Here is a 15,210-nt window from a genome sequence, read left to right on the forward strand (position 1 = left end):
GCCCACTCAAAGATGAATGGGCTTCCATCTTAAAAAACATTCTTTTGCGTGTAAATTAAATTTCTTTAAAATTTGGGTAAAAAACTTAACACCAAAACACTCTTAAGTACCAATCTGGTACAATGTTAAGAAGCTACATTTGTTACTTAATCATTGTGAGGAACTTGACTGAATATAAGAATAACTAAAAGTAATTATACTGATTAATGGTGAAGTTAAATATTTGGGTGAAATCATTCACTGCAGATTGAAGGAAAAACAATCATGGCAAAACAGAATAACTAAAATTAAAAGAGCACAAAGTCTAACTTGGCAAACACACAATAAAAAAAAAATTTCTCTCAATAAAATCCAAAATTCACCATTATAACACAGTAGTTCTTCCAGTGGCTTCCACTCTTCCAGTGGTTTTTTTAGTTAAAAATGATGACAGGCCAATGTTACATTTTATCAAAATTATATCACAGGATGAAACTGTTGGTTATTATACAAAACGCCCAACTCCAGCAGTAAGGTCTTTTTGAACCTGCCTATCAGTGTTGACTCAGCTGTTGATCTATCATTTGATATGTTTTGAGTTTAAACAAAATATGCCTTACCCGCAACTGCCAATCACTGATATCTTTTAATCTCATCAGTTATGGCATTATGTTTTGATGTTTAGTCATGTAAATTTTGTTCAGTCACTTTCTATTAAATCATACATGTTTTTAACGATTGATATCAAAACCAAAATCATAAGAAGCCTGTAATAAAATCCTGTCAATCAACTATCATTAACAGCAAGTTCACAAATTGTTCACCACATCTATACTCCAGGGCCCGGGCTCTATTTCTTTGAATAGTTTGCCAATATAGAAAGGAAGCTGTGAAGAACAGAGAGAGTGGATATTTATATTGAATGAAAGATCTTTATTTCTTTTTCCTGTTTAGCCTCCAGTAATTACCTTTCAGATAATACTTCAGAGGGTGAATTGAGTGTAAATGAAGTGTAGTCTTGTACAATCTCAGTACAACCATTCCTGAGATATGTGGTTAATTGAAACCTAACCACCAAAAAACACTGGTATCTACGATCTATTATTCAAATCCATGTAAAAACTTTACTAGGACTTGAACGCTGGAACCTTCGACTTCCAAATCAGCTGATTTGGGAAGATGCATTCACCACTAGACCAAGCTGGTGGGTTGAATAGAAAGATCTAATTAAACAATTTCTTACTGTGAAAGAAATGAACAGGAAAATTGAGATATACTTCAGTAGAAATTATAATGCTTCTTTAAAAACTGCATTAACAATTATTTTTAACATCAAAAAATTAAAAGAATTTATTTACATGCAAAAGAATGTTTGAAGTGGAAGTCCATTCATTTCTAAGTGGGCATATTTAAAAACTGGTCAAATACTTAAAACATGATGTGAAATCACATTAAGGTTCCTTAAAAAACAATAAGAGTAAAATTACAGTTGATACATGTTCATCAGATGAAGTTGAGAAGAAGATTAGAGCTGAAGTTTACTCACTAAAAAGATTATTTGTATTTTGTTTCATTCAATTAGGTTCAAGTCTTTGCTCAATGTTTTTGATTGTATTCTTTAAGTTAAGTGCCAAGTCACCAGCATTTACTTCCCACCAGAAGTATATAGTAACTCCAAAATATATTCAGATTATTGTATTAATTTTTTGTGTAATATATAATATTATATAACTAAAAAAATATTTGTTTCTTGAAAAATATGCCTTGTTTTCTTTGTCATTAGTTTTTTATGCCTCCTGTAAAATGTTGGAAGTATAGAATTGGGTCCAGATTGAATTAACCTACTCCATCAATGGATGGATTCCATTTTTTGGAATTCAATGGATTGGTTAATTTTTTATGTCAAACATAATTTAATAAATTTTAAGAAAAACATTTTATTGCAAGATTTACATTTTAATGAAAATCCTGTTTTGTAAATTATATTGTTAATGTAACATTTTGTAAATAAGTCTTCCTTCCTTCCTTCAAAAGGGAATCTGTTAAATATATGCAAGAATCAATCAATAAATAAAATAATTACGTATAAGTAATAATTTCTTTGAAATATATAAATTTCCAATACTGAAGTGGAAAACCTTGAAAAAATGCCAAAATTGGCCCTAAAAATGATTAATCATAAATATTTACTGGTTTTTAATATTTAATTCAACAAAAACATTTTTCTCAAAACAAGTTTGTAGTTTTAATTACAAATTGCTGTAGTATATGTTAAAAACATATACAGTACAGAGCACAATAATAAAATTAAATATGATTATAAATAAAATAATGAATCTCATATTTCCTTTATCTGCAATATATAACTAATAATGTTCACTAATTTATGAGAAATATTTTTATAATGCAGAAAAGTACAGTAAAATTATCACTCATTCATGTTACTTAAAGAATACTTAAATTGTGCATCTAACATATTTTATTTTTATGCGAGCATCTTAATGAAAACCCTGCATAATATTGTATTAATAAATAGCAAATTTTTAAAACCTAACTGAATATAGTAAAATTAACATAAATCCTACACAATCCTATCAGAATCTAAAAAATAACCTGCTGAAGCAATACAAAGATATTTAATGACATTACATCTATCTTTTATACAGCAACTGGAATTTAACAATATCTAACTACACCAAGGTTAACAACAAAGTTAATCTATATTATAAATGACAAACTAAATTCTTTGCTGATAAGAAACATTTATATATAAGAATACTAAACTGATTAACTATATGAAATTCAAAGAATTATTTTCTGAACTAGGAAATTGTTTTATTACATTAAAAGCCACAGAAAAACATTTAGGGAGGTTAATTTCTCCTTACATTATAGACATCATACTACATTCAATTGTATTTCTGGAAATATTTGAAGAGTCAAGCTTTATCCTAAAGACACTTCAAATTACACTTACTAAGCGTAATTTAAATGTGTGTGTAATTTGAAGTATAATTTTCAGTAATGTAATTACGCTTTTACTAAGCGTAATTTCAGACTACAGGTCTGTAAGATCACAAAAAGAATGCATAGCTCTAGAGGTCCAGCGCAGTCTGCATATACTATACCAAACCTCTAAACACAAGTCGTAAATCAACAAAACTAACCGAACTGACCTACAACCATAAATATAAAGATGAGGAAGAAGTGATCAACAATAAGAATAAAATGTAGATAGTGAAAAGACAATATACCCTCATAGGAACCACAGCACAAAAAAACTCATCCAGAATATGGAAGAAGCACATTCAAGTAGCAGCTATCTATCTCGCCAAAATCCCTCAGGAAATCAGTGTATTTTTCCTGACAAGGGAAATCACATCAAATAACTGATCAAAGATTTTACACCAACCACATTAAATACACGAGTGGTAAAATCAATTTTAGTTAAAAGTCATAAAAAAAACTCCACTTTATAATAGAAACAGGTATTCCTAAAGGAATAATCTTACCCATTCTAGGAATTATTTGGCTTGTAGAAGTATCAGGTTGAAAAACTGACTGAAATACCAGATTGAGCCAGAACTCATAGGAGGCTAAAACAGCATTACAACTCGGAAAGGTAAGGAATAGAATTTATATTCTTTACTTTCCTCAACACTATCAATAATTTAATACTAACAGATGTTCATATGAGTTTTCATTCATTAAATGTACTTAAAAATCCTGTAACTGGGCTTCACTTATAAACCCATAATTTAGATATCAAAATTTCTATGCATTAGAAAAAAAGAAAGCATATATATATATATATATATACTGTGAAAAAAAAAATAGTATAAACATGAAAAATTAATGATATATTGTGAATGAAACTATAGGGGGATTGTCCTTACCTTCCAGGGAAAAATGAAAAAAAAATTATATTTTTTTTATCACAGAAAATTTATTTTCAATAATTCAATAGATAATTCACTAGATACAAGAGTGAAACTTTTAAACCAAGTATATTTTAATAAATTTAATTAAAAGTACGCTACTAAAAAAGGCTAAAATAACAATTTCAGAGGTATACAACAATAAAGCTAATTTTTTTTTTTTAAATCTTCCCATTTTTTTTAAATTTCAGAATGCAATTTGTAAAAATGATTGATATTAGGCATTCGCAAGATGTATTCATAACAATATGTTTTATATCTTATATTAATAGGCTAGAATTTATTAACAGACTCACTAATAATTTTTGTTAATCATTTTTATGCCTGACAAGCCACAACAGGCTGATAACATATAAATACCAAATTTTTTGACACCAATCGTTCATGAAAATGTTTGATATTCACGCCTGTATTCTTCAAAATGCATGAAATTTGTTTTATTTATTATTATTTTAAAGAATATATTTGGTTAGTGTGACAACAGGGCTGAGATAGCTGTAAAATATCATTGCACATTATAAGTATGCAAATGATGTAATGCAGACAGTTTTTGTAATGTGATGGTCAAGTAAACCTAAAACATTAGATTATATCATCAGTGAAAAACAACTATTCCTTTGTCAATAATATTGATTATGATAAGATACAAGTTCCTCAAAAAAAAAAACCTACCACACTGTGTAGTAGAAGAGAAATGGTTAGTAGTGTTGGCTAGAATTAGAAAAACAGGAGGAAATAAAAACATGTAATATCACTGAAATACATAGAGAGTAACAAATATACTTTTCTTTATTTCCTAACAACCTGTTACTTTTATCATATACTGGATGGAACCCTGCGTTTTTTTAATCTCTTCACTGAATTTCATAACTTTCTTTTGTGTTTTTCACTTTAAGGGCCAATATTAACAGTTTTTCAGGTAAATTCTTATTTTGAGTTCTGTGAACCTTTGAATTTTTTTTAAAATGTTGATTGGAAATGTCAATGAGACTGAACAATTTAAGGGTTTGTTTTAACCTTGGTTTTCTTGACTTTTCTTTTTACATGCTGTTTCTTTTTCTTTCATGTCTACTACTTAAATTTAGTAAATCAAGAATCATTAAAACTACATGTCATAGATCATAGGGCTGCAAATCAGTTTTGTTAGATATGCAAGTAGTATAACAAGTACTACTGTTTAATTAATAAACAGCTAAGCAAGCTAAGGATCACCAGTACACCATAAATCAAACTAAGTAAGTTGAGAACCTAATTGTTGATGTAAATACGAAAAACATTTTTTATCATCTCTTCCTATTCAACCCCGGTTCAAAAAAAAATTTTTTAAAAGCTATGAAGAAGATAAAATAATCTCGGAAAACTTCCAAAGAAAAGAAAAAGTAATCTTCATTGATTCGCAAATAAACAGAAATAATATTAATCAATAATTAGGTAGCATTTCATTATGCAAGCTAAGATGTTCTGGATATCAACAATAAACCCCGAGGTGGTATTTTGTAAAAAGAAAAATAATATTAAGAAAGAAGTATACTGTTGTATTCATACACTGTTGTAGAATCTACTAAAGTTTGTCATTAAAAATTTGTTTCCAGCATTTATACCTGGAATTCTGTCCCTGAAACAATGGAGCAGTTAGAGAACCATGAACATTCCAGAAATATTTTTCATACATAGAAAACAGATAAAAAAATAAAATATATAACTGATAATAAAAGGAGTAACTGCTGGTATTTAATTAGGAAGTTTCTTTTAAACTATAAGTGACAGACAAATAATAATTACAATTCTGATTTCTAAAAAAAATCCACAAAGAGAAACTCTACGTATAGTTTAATATTATACTTTAGAATATCAAATAATAAATGTATAAGCTATAACAAAGATTTTTAAAAAAACACCAGAATATGTGTTAAAACATATCCATGTGCATGATATGCAGAAGCAATGAGATTTTATTTAAAACTAATATGTTTTAATCTATATGAAATAAATAACTCTAAAAAAAAATTATTTGGTCATCAATGTAGGTATATAAATTTTTTCAATATACAGATATTAAAGAATATCTTATCTCCAAAAAATTAACTTCACCTCCTATAAATTGTTAACACTCAAACACCAACACAACTAAATGAATAATGCTGAAAGAGTGTGTGTGTATATATATATATATATATATATATATATTGAGAGAGGGAGAGAGAGAATCAACAATGTATTCACATGCATATATGTTTTATAAAAACATCTACATTTTTTTAATGTAGATGTTTTTTCTAACATAAAACTTTATTTAATTCTTAGAAGGATAAATAATTTTACATTTATAAAACTGATATTCTTAGTTATTTTGTATAGACTAATTATTTCTTTGTCATTATTCAAAAATAAACTAGTAGACAAGTTAATATAAAATAATTACAAACTATTCATTTTTAATTTATCATTAAATATACAGCAATCAGAATATAAAAACAAAAAGAATTTCTGATAACCGCTTTTTAAAAGTGAAATAAACAGACGAGATTAATAAATAAAAAAGAAAAACGGACGTACATTTCTAAATTAATGTAAATTGTTTACCACAATTATAATTTACATTATCTACAATAGTAAATTTATAAAACCAACAAAAACAATTACCAGAATGCACAATGATTAATTAATTAATTAATTAATTTTGATATGTTAATAATAAGAAATCTACATAAACAATCTTGAAAACAGATAAAAATAAATGTATGAAACAACATATTCACAGCAGACTACAAATACAAAAACCTATATCCTATACATTCAGATAATCAAGAAGATTGTAATATAACAAAAGAACAAATTTTGGCCTCAAATTAACCTTAATACTAAGACACGAAAAATCTGAGAAATACAAAAGTGAGTCATCAGTCATAAATTTACGAATTTTATACAAGGAATGAGACCAATAAAAGTATTGTAATAAATTCTTATAAAAACATTGAAGTATAGACAGAAAAAAATATAAAGGGAAATGCGGCCACAATAAATTAACGAAATAAAAATACTGTAAAATTGTAAAAGGAAAATTGACTGGACTTTACTTGTAGATCATACGAAAAACAAGCTTAACGCTGCACAAACTTGCAAGAGTTTATGAAATTAAAATTCAAGGATAATAGTAATTGTAAAATATATTTTTCTGCACAACGCCGTTTCACAAAATATGCGAACGATGCAAACAGCACTAATTACATATTTCTATAACCGAAAAATAAGTAATGTCTAATTAGATTTGGGAAATAGATCCTTTGTTAAAACGCTAAACGTATAATCAGCTGACTTGCCAAATGCCATTCAATGGCCGAATATTGGGTTCCTCTTGACAGCTGAGATTAGACGCAATTTTCCGAATACAAAAGCAACCATACACTTATGTACAAAATATTCACAGATTTATGATACACACTAATCAGAATAACGGATATATATTTTCAAAAGCTTGTAAATACGGTATTACGACTAAAATTGAAATATAATCATGCCACTATGAAAAGATTTGACTCCCCATTTTCAGAAAACTTAGCCTATTCTGTTAGCAATTTCTCAGATAACTTAAGTAAATTAATTTGTTTATTAACACAGAAATACACTAATAAATATACCACTTTGTTTTCAATAATAAATTGAAATACTCACTTTTAATTCCTATAAAATTAGAACTAAAACTAATCTTGTAAACAGCAGCCTTTCTGGTAACTGGGGCTCACTCAACGATCACAGCGCACCGCCCTCGTCTGTGGAGAACGGCCACATCACTTACACTAACTTGTTTAACGATTTGTTTTTTTAATTAAATGCGTATTTCTTTCCAACCAACAACACCATTTTTATTTTTTTAGAAGAAGTAGTATTAGAATAAAAGATTACCCTTATAATACAAGTTTTTATAAAGAAATTTTTAGGAACTACTTTTCATACCAGCCAATTACTGACTTCCGCTGTTATTCCCTTACGTTTAATGTAGATGGCGGTATTTCCAAAACATATCCTAATCATAATAAATAAAAAATTATAAAACAAACAACTTAGAAAACGCTGGTCACATAAATCTCTCCGACAATGGAATCGGAATTTGTGGGATTAATTCAGTTTTCAACGTAATTATTAAAAAATTTAAATAATAGAACGCAAATATATTTTTTTAAATTGCAGCTAGCTAAACAAATTACTATTAAGAATTTATTTAAAACCAAAAAATCGTGTGCAAAGATAAATATCATTATGACGAAAATTAACAGAGATGTATCCAATGTTGGAAAATTTATTGACAGAAGCCCAAAAATTTGTCCAGTTAGTTCAACATTATTTAAACCAGTATATATTAGTAAAATGTAGTGATGTAATTATTAAACACACACACACACATTGGTGAGTCAACTGTTAAAGAGTTATTAAGTAAATTGGCTGTAATTCTATTCTAAACCATTTTTTTCTGGTGGCTTATTAGAAAAAAACAGCCATTATAGACCATGGACATTTAAACTATACAATCATGCAGATGGACCTATCAGTGTGGTAAAATTATTTTAATTTTTTTTGGCACAGTACTTGCTTTCTTAAAAAACAGCATTATGAAATTATTTCTGAAACATTTTTTATCATGATGTTAAAATTAAAATAACTATTATATATTTTTTTCAGAATTAAGAATTATAATTAAGATTTAAGGTTATAATTAAGGATTACAGTTCCAAACTTAAAAATTCTGCTGAGATTACTTTATTTGAATCTTATTACAATACCAAATAGAAAAAGTTGGGAAAGTCAGCCACCTATCTTTGATGATGATAAAAGCTATAATGTTGAAAAGGAATTTGTTCATCTGATTTGTAGCAGCATATTTATCCTCATCTCCTTATTGACATCATCTCCTTAATAGTCCTAGTCATTCTTTGGCTACTCGAGCTTAACAACTATTACTTAAGTCAGTTTCTTCAATCATGTCATAATCTGCCATGCTAGATGCCCTCCTCTGAAGATATTTACAAGACTTAATATTACTACGTTTCTTCTACTAGCAGTTAACACTTATTTTTAATAACTTATTGAATTCTTTACTTTTTTGGAGAAAATCCATTTGGCCTATTTTAATAGTTAATAGATGTCTGTTGTTCTCTATTGCCATAGGTAATGTTTTAATTACAAAAAATACATTTTGTCATCAGCTAAGTTTTATCTAATAGCTAGACATGTTTATTTCTTATCAGAAGACACAAATTTAAATTTATATAATGATTGGGAACATTTCCATATTGGAATTACTGGCACAACAAACCAAAACTTTAGGCCTAAATAAAACTAATTACATGTAAGAGTGTTACGAACATTGAAGTCATAAGATATGTAATTTGAAAACTTTAATAACATGAATTAATATAACAAAACTGACTCAATAGTACATGCTAGCTATAGTGTTGCCACAATGTCCTCATTTTTTTCTAACCTAAAAAATTTAAATCCTTTTTAAATATAAATATATATTCAATTCATAGAGAAATGAAAGAAAACACAAAGACCTGAATCATGAAAGTCAAATAAAAAATAAAAAGGCAAATTATTTTCTTTTTTTCTCATAATTAATGGCCATGAATATGAAAAAAGTTTTAATCCTCTAATAAAAATGGGAAATCTCTTTTATAGATTTGTTTTTTTTTATCTTTTGAGAGAATTACAGTCACATTTTCTTAATCAAACATTGTGCAACTTTGCAAATCAATATACTACTGCTTTGTTTTTCTGCAATTCATAAAACTTCTTACAGCATATTACTACTTCTAACAGGCCAGTAGTCTTTAATAAATTTTCTATACAATGGTAAGTTGTCTTCTGTTTGAGTTAATTTTTTCTGAGTGATAATTTAAAATTATCAATTCTAGTTCCTAGATATTTCAATAGTGAAGCAAATTCTATGAGCATTTTTAGTTTTTATTGGTTTTTTAAATAATCTTTTTGGTATTTTTCACAGCAGTTCTCTCCATGTCACTTTTCTTAAGTTAAAGTTATTCAGAAGAACAAAAGAAGCAAAAATGAAGATTGAAATATAAAATAAAAATAGAAAATCCTGATCTTACCATTTACAGGGATTATATTCTGAGAAAAAAGAAACTACAGATGCAAAGGAAAGTGCCAGCTTTTAATAAACAGTGTCATTATTGCAATCAAGTTGTAAGGTTTTACTGTATGAACAAGATAAAAAGTGGTGAAGGAAAGAGATTCATGAAAGTTAATAAAGAAAGTGATTATGAGAGTAACTATGAGTTTGTGCAGATCAAATTGCTGTTAATAATGATTGAGAATGGTTACAAAAATTAATCTTAAATCACACTGCTATTTTTAAGCTAGATCAAGGTAGGTGTTCTTATATTAATTGCTGGTGATCTAAAGAAAATTTCCAAAGCAAAATTACTAAGCTTGATGCCTGTGAATAATTCACATTTTGTTCAGTAATTTTACATTAAAACCTTTAGGTAAAGTGAAAATATTAACAAAAGTTAGCGAATCACACATGACAAAAAATATACATGTATTGTATATAAATTGTAAACTAATTTTGGATATCAGCAAATTTCATTTCAGTTCAGTTAAAAGAAATAAGAATTGGCCAAATAAAGTAATATCACTAAAGAGGAAATTTCCTAAAACATAGAGAAGCCTTTTGAAGAATTTGGAAGTTTCCTTTTCTTTTTTTATCACATTGCTTGTAAAGCATTAAATTCAAAAAATTGTCCTATCCTTCCTAGTAGGATGATTTCTAAAGCTTCTTATCAAAGTAGAATACTAATAATTACTGGATAAAATTGTTCAAGGAGTAATATGCTAGTGAATGAACTTTTAGACAAGTACAAACCATTTTTAATTTTAGATAAACATAATAAAACTCTATGAATATATCTGGCTGGCTGTATAATATTCAAATCAATGTCAACTTCTAGACCTTTTCTCAAAAAGAAATGTTAGATTAGAGAAAGAGACTACCTTTACCCTAGAAAAAGCCTTTTCCTAGAAGAATAGTTAATCTAGAATTTCCTAGAACCCTAGTTTTTTTCCTAGAAGAATTATTAAAATTAATTATGTATTTTTACTCCTTTTGGTGGATTTAGATAAATCAAATTTCCATACTATACCAGAACTACCTTGTGACACTTGCCATAGCATCACCACAACACATAATTTTTTCTTAATACATGCATGTATTTTATGGTGTAGACATGTTACTGACCAATCAGTATGAGTGGGCTGAGAAAAAATAATTAAAATCATTGGACTGACATAACCCAAGAGATCTGGGTTGAATATTTGAAAATATATCTGTTCTCTTATTATTTTTTGAAAAGTTGTTACTGCATTTTTATTTTAAATACATATGCATTTTCTATTAGCAATATATTACTTTTGAGAAAGAATCACAACTTTTTCATCATTTTATCGATAACTAGCTCCCAATCACAGCTTTGCCTGCACTATATGGTTACTTGCGTTTTCCGTAGCAATCAATCTTTTTATTTTATGTTTATTTAGTCAATTATCTGCGGAAGCAGATGCAGCCAGTCACACATACAATAACAATGGTAATGGCTGTGTTCGTTAAGTCACAGAACCGTATACCTTCGCACCCCTTAAAAAATCAGAATTAAAAAAAACTCATTTAAAATAGTCAGGATTGGGAAAATTTACAATCATTATTAAAAATTTCTTCATCCACTTTCAAGGTCAGATTTCAAAAATCTAGAAACTGGTTTATTAACATGAAAATGACACTCACCAAAAATCAGGTCAATTTCTTCATTTGTTTCCAAGAAATTAAAAAGATAACAGGGTTTCAAAAAAAATTCAAAAATCCATTTAACCCTTGAAACTTGGAATTTCAAAAATAGAGAAATTGGTTTTTAGATATTCAAATCATTCACTTCAAACCCAGCTCACACAATGATAAACACTCACAGTTCACAATTCATTAAATGTTGTGCTTCGACAGGGAAATCTCCACTGGTCTATATACATAGAGTGTCCCATATAAAACGCAACCCAACCTTATATTGGTAGGTATTGAAATAATAAAAAGGCATGTAAATGTAATTTTTATTATTTCCGTCCATTACCTTACATTTAGAGTAAATGTTGGAAGTGGCCGCCATCTTCTTGAATACAAACTTCAATTCTTTTTACAGCGTTTCTTGCAACTTTTTTCAAAGTTTGTGGCTGGATATTTAATACAGCTTGTTCAATATTGACTTTCAATTGTTCAAGTGTTCGTGGTTTGTTGCTGTAGGCTTATTCTTTGAGGTAACCCCGTAGAAAAAAATCCGGCGCAGTCAAATATGGAGATCTTGATGGCCACAGGCCTCGACCGATAACACGATTACCAAAGAATTCCTCAACGAAATCAGAAGTTGAACCTGCGCAGTGCGATGTCGCACCGTCATGTTGTAGCCAGCAGTGTCTGTCTTCCTCTTCCAAGAGTGCAGTGAACTGACATAAAATATCCTGATATCGTTCTGCATTAATGGTGTACTCGAAAAAAGTAGTAGAACCGATTATTTTCTTCCGCGATATCGTGCACCACACGCCCAACTTCTGCGGGTGTAATTGTTTTTCGTGATAAACGTGGGGATTTGCAGCACTCCAAATTCTACTGTTTTGGCTGTTTACGTAGCCATCCAAATGAAACAGTGCTTCATCTGTGAAAAATAACGAATCCATAACATTAATCCCTCACGCAGAAATCGACGGAACTATTGACAATATTGTAGCCGTTTTTCTTTGTCGGGTTCAAAAAGTTGATGAACCCTTTGAATGCGATAAGGTCGTAATTGTAATTGTTTGGTCGCCCGGAATGGAATGGAATGCAAAGTTGGCGGGAGTTTATTTCTCCCTACTTATCGCAGAACCTGGACAGAGTCCCTTGCTGCTGGATGATTCTAATCGGGCTTGTTTTTTAAAAGGGTTATTTTAAATGGCGGGTCTAATTTTTCAAGTTTTGTTTATTATTTAGTGATTTTAAGACGGATTTAGTTGCATTCCAATCCGTTGTTGAACCAGCGTTATCGAACCCATTTTTATGGGCCGACCGCGGAAGGCTAGGCTTATGAAGCCTGTCCTCCCGACGTAATTCCCCTTCAGACCGTCTACTGAAGTCCTTTCGGTGCTAACGCTTCATAGGCTAGCAGGAATACGCAACAACGGGTCACTAACTATAAGGAGGGAGCAATGCGACCCGTACTCCGGAGGAGTCGCAATTGCTGGTTTATTTTACTCTACTTGTTATTTTTAAAAAGGAGAGGTTGTGTAGAAGCTCTTCATCCGCTTCTGCTATGGCTGCCCTTCAGGACGGATCTCTGCTGGGCTCTCTGGTCGCCCGATGAACAGTTGATTTAGACAAATTAATTTCAGCAGAAAAACGTCTGATCGATTTATTTGGCGAGACGAATAATCGGTCTTTGATTTTAGTGACTGTATCTGTATTCAACACTGACGCAGATCTTTTGTGTTCCTTGTTATTAACAGAACCAGTCTCTCTAAATTTTGCAACTAACCTTTATACTGATATTTTGTTAGGAGCTGGTTTATCTGGGTACTTATGGCGAAACAAATCTTGCACTGCAACTGCTGATTTCGTACTGAAGTACGACTCAACAATGAAAACACGTTCATCTAGCGAAAACACCATCTTGTCTCTAGCAATACACTGAACGTATGATTGCATTGTTGTTACTATCGGTAGTGTTCTACTGCGTCGCCGTGATGTTCAGATGTTGGACGAGTCCATTTCAGTAACGAGTAAGTGAGTAAGCTTGACTTTTGAAATTTCATGGATGAGTGATTGATGGGTTGCGTTTTATATGGGATACTCTGTATATATAATTTTTTTTCAAAATTTTTGAGATGTAATATAATTAAAACCCTTCTCAGTTATGCCAAGATACATGGTTAAAAATTTGACTGCAATTGATCAAGTAGTTTTTTTGTTTATCCCAACAAACAACCTCTTCCTTTATATATAATAGTAAGATTTGTTCTACTTCAATCTGAATTCATAAGACCTCCAGTTTTACATCTTTTACTACTTTATGAAGTCATGCACATTAAAACAAAAATCCATTAAATATTTGTAGATAGCAAATTTTATGTTACTGTTTGCAGTAGATAAATAAATACACTAAGTATGAATTGTAGTTTTCAAATGGAACTGTTGTTGACTAAGTCTGTTACAATGGCTTGAAATTATGTTTAAAGCTATCATGGTTATTGTTTTTTTCATAAGTCTTCAGGTATCATAATCCATATGCTAGAATTATGACCTGTAACAAAAGAATCTAACAGCTAAAATGTTTACAATAGTCAGTGAATTCTACTAGTGGCAAAACTTTCATTAAGATTTAATCTGATCACTTTTTGTGGTTCCTCAATATTTGGTCATGGCAGTTAATACTACAACAAAATATAATGTATGCGGTAATCTAACACTACATTGAAAAACAGACTTATCTGAAGAATTCCTTTCCTAATAGTGACTAGTTAGATAGCTATAGGTTTTAAACTAGATTTAAATTAAACTTTTAATTTTCTGTATACTCAATATTCATCATCAAAAAATGGTATTAAAAATAATTTTTAAATAATAAATAAAAAAAAAATCATTCATTATGAAACGAAACAGCAAGGGTAAGAGCATGCTACCTCTTATCAAACCATTTCTCTGCTTTCCCCCAATCTCTCTTTAAACAAATACTCCCTTCATCCTTTCTTCTTTCCACAATCCCTTTCTCAATTAATATTTTCTTAATCCCTTTCTATGGTATTCCTCTATTCAGGCTAACATACCATATAGTGCCTTTTCAACATCCAGGAAGACAAAAAGTAATCCTTTCTACATGCAAATTGCCTTTCTTGACATTGCGAAAGTGAGTTAATGGTTTTTTATTATAACTCTGATCATTGACTCATTATATTCTCTTCTCTACAGTGTAAACCCACTGGTCTGGACAGTTCAGAATTAATTAAACCAAACAATTTGTCTGATGATTCAAGTAAAAATACAAACAGCAATACAAAAATACTCCATTGTGAGTATTACACATCTAATATAAAAATTAAATGTTATGTTGTAGAAATAGCTTAGGTATTTTTTTTGGTGCAAGTTGGGCTAAATTGAGCTTTTTTAATGAAGTGTATCAACTGGTATAATTACTAACTAACATAAAATAACAATGGCAAGTAGCAACCTGTACCTTCCTTCTTCCTGTTTAGCCTCCAGGAA

At 29.5% G+C, this 15,210-nt stretch overlaps 2 protein-coding genes across 5 annotated transcripts in view; one reads left to right on the plus strand and one right to left on the minus strand.

The window, feature by feature from the left end:
• Rab5 (RAS oncogene family member Rab5) overlaps positions 1 to 7,744 on the minus strand; it is a 127,776-nt gene extending 120,032 nt beyond the window's left edge. For 3 of the 4 annotated variants that reach the window (XR_012755192.1, XR_012755191.1, XM_075356609.1), the window contains exon 1: positions 7,590 to 7,744. The gene's annotated coding sequence lies outside the window, so the exon portion shown is untranslated. The remainder of the gene's footprint in view (positions 1 to 7,589) is intronic. The other variant, XM_075356608.1, reaches the window with a different exon arrangement.
• Positions 1 to 15,210, plus strand: part of LOC142319997 (EF-hand domain-containing family member B-like) — a 72,304-nt gene that overhangs the window by 21,023 nt on the left and 36,071 nt on the right. The window lies entirely within an intron of this gene.

The sequence above is a fragment of the Lycorma delicatula genome, chromosome 2 (genome assembly GCF_047948215.1).
Source record: "Lycorma delicatula isolate Av1 chromosome 2, ASM4794821v1, whole genome shotgun sequence".
NCBI classification, from domain to species: Eukaryota; Metazoa; Arthropoda; class Insecta; order Hemiptera; family Fulgoridae; genus Lycorma; species Lycorma delicatula.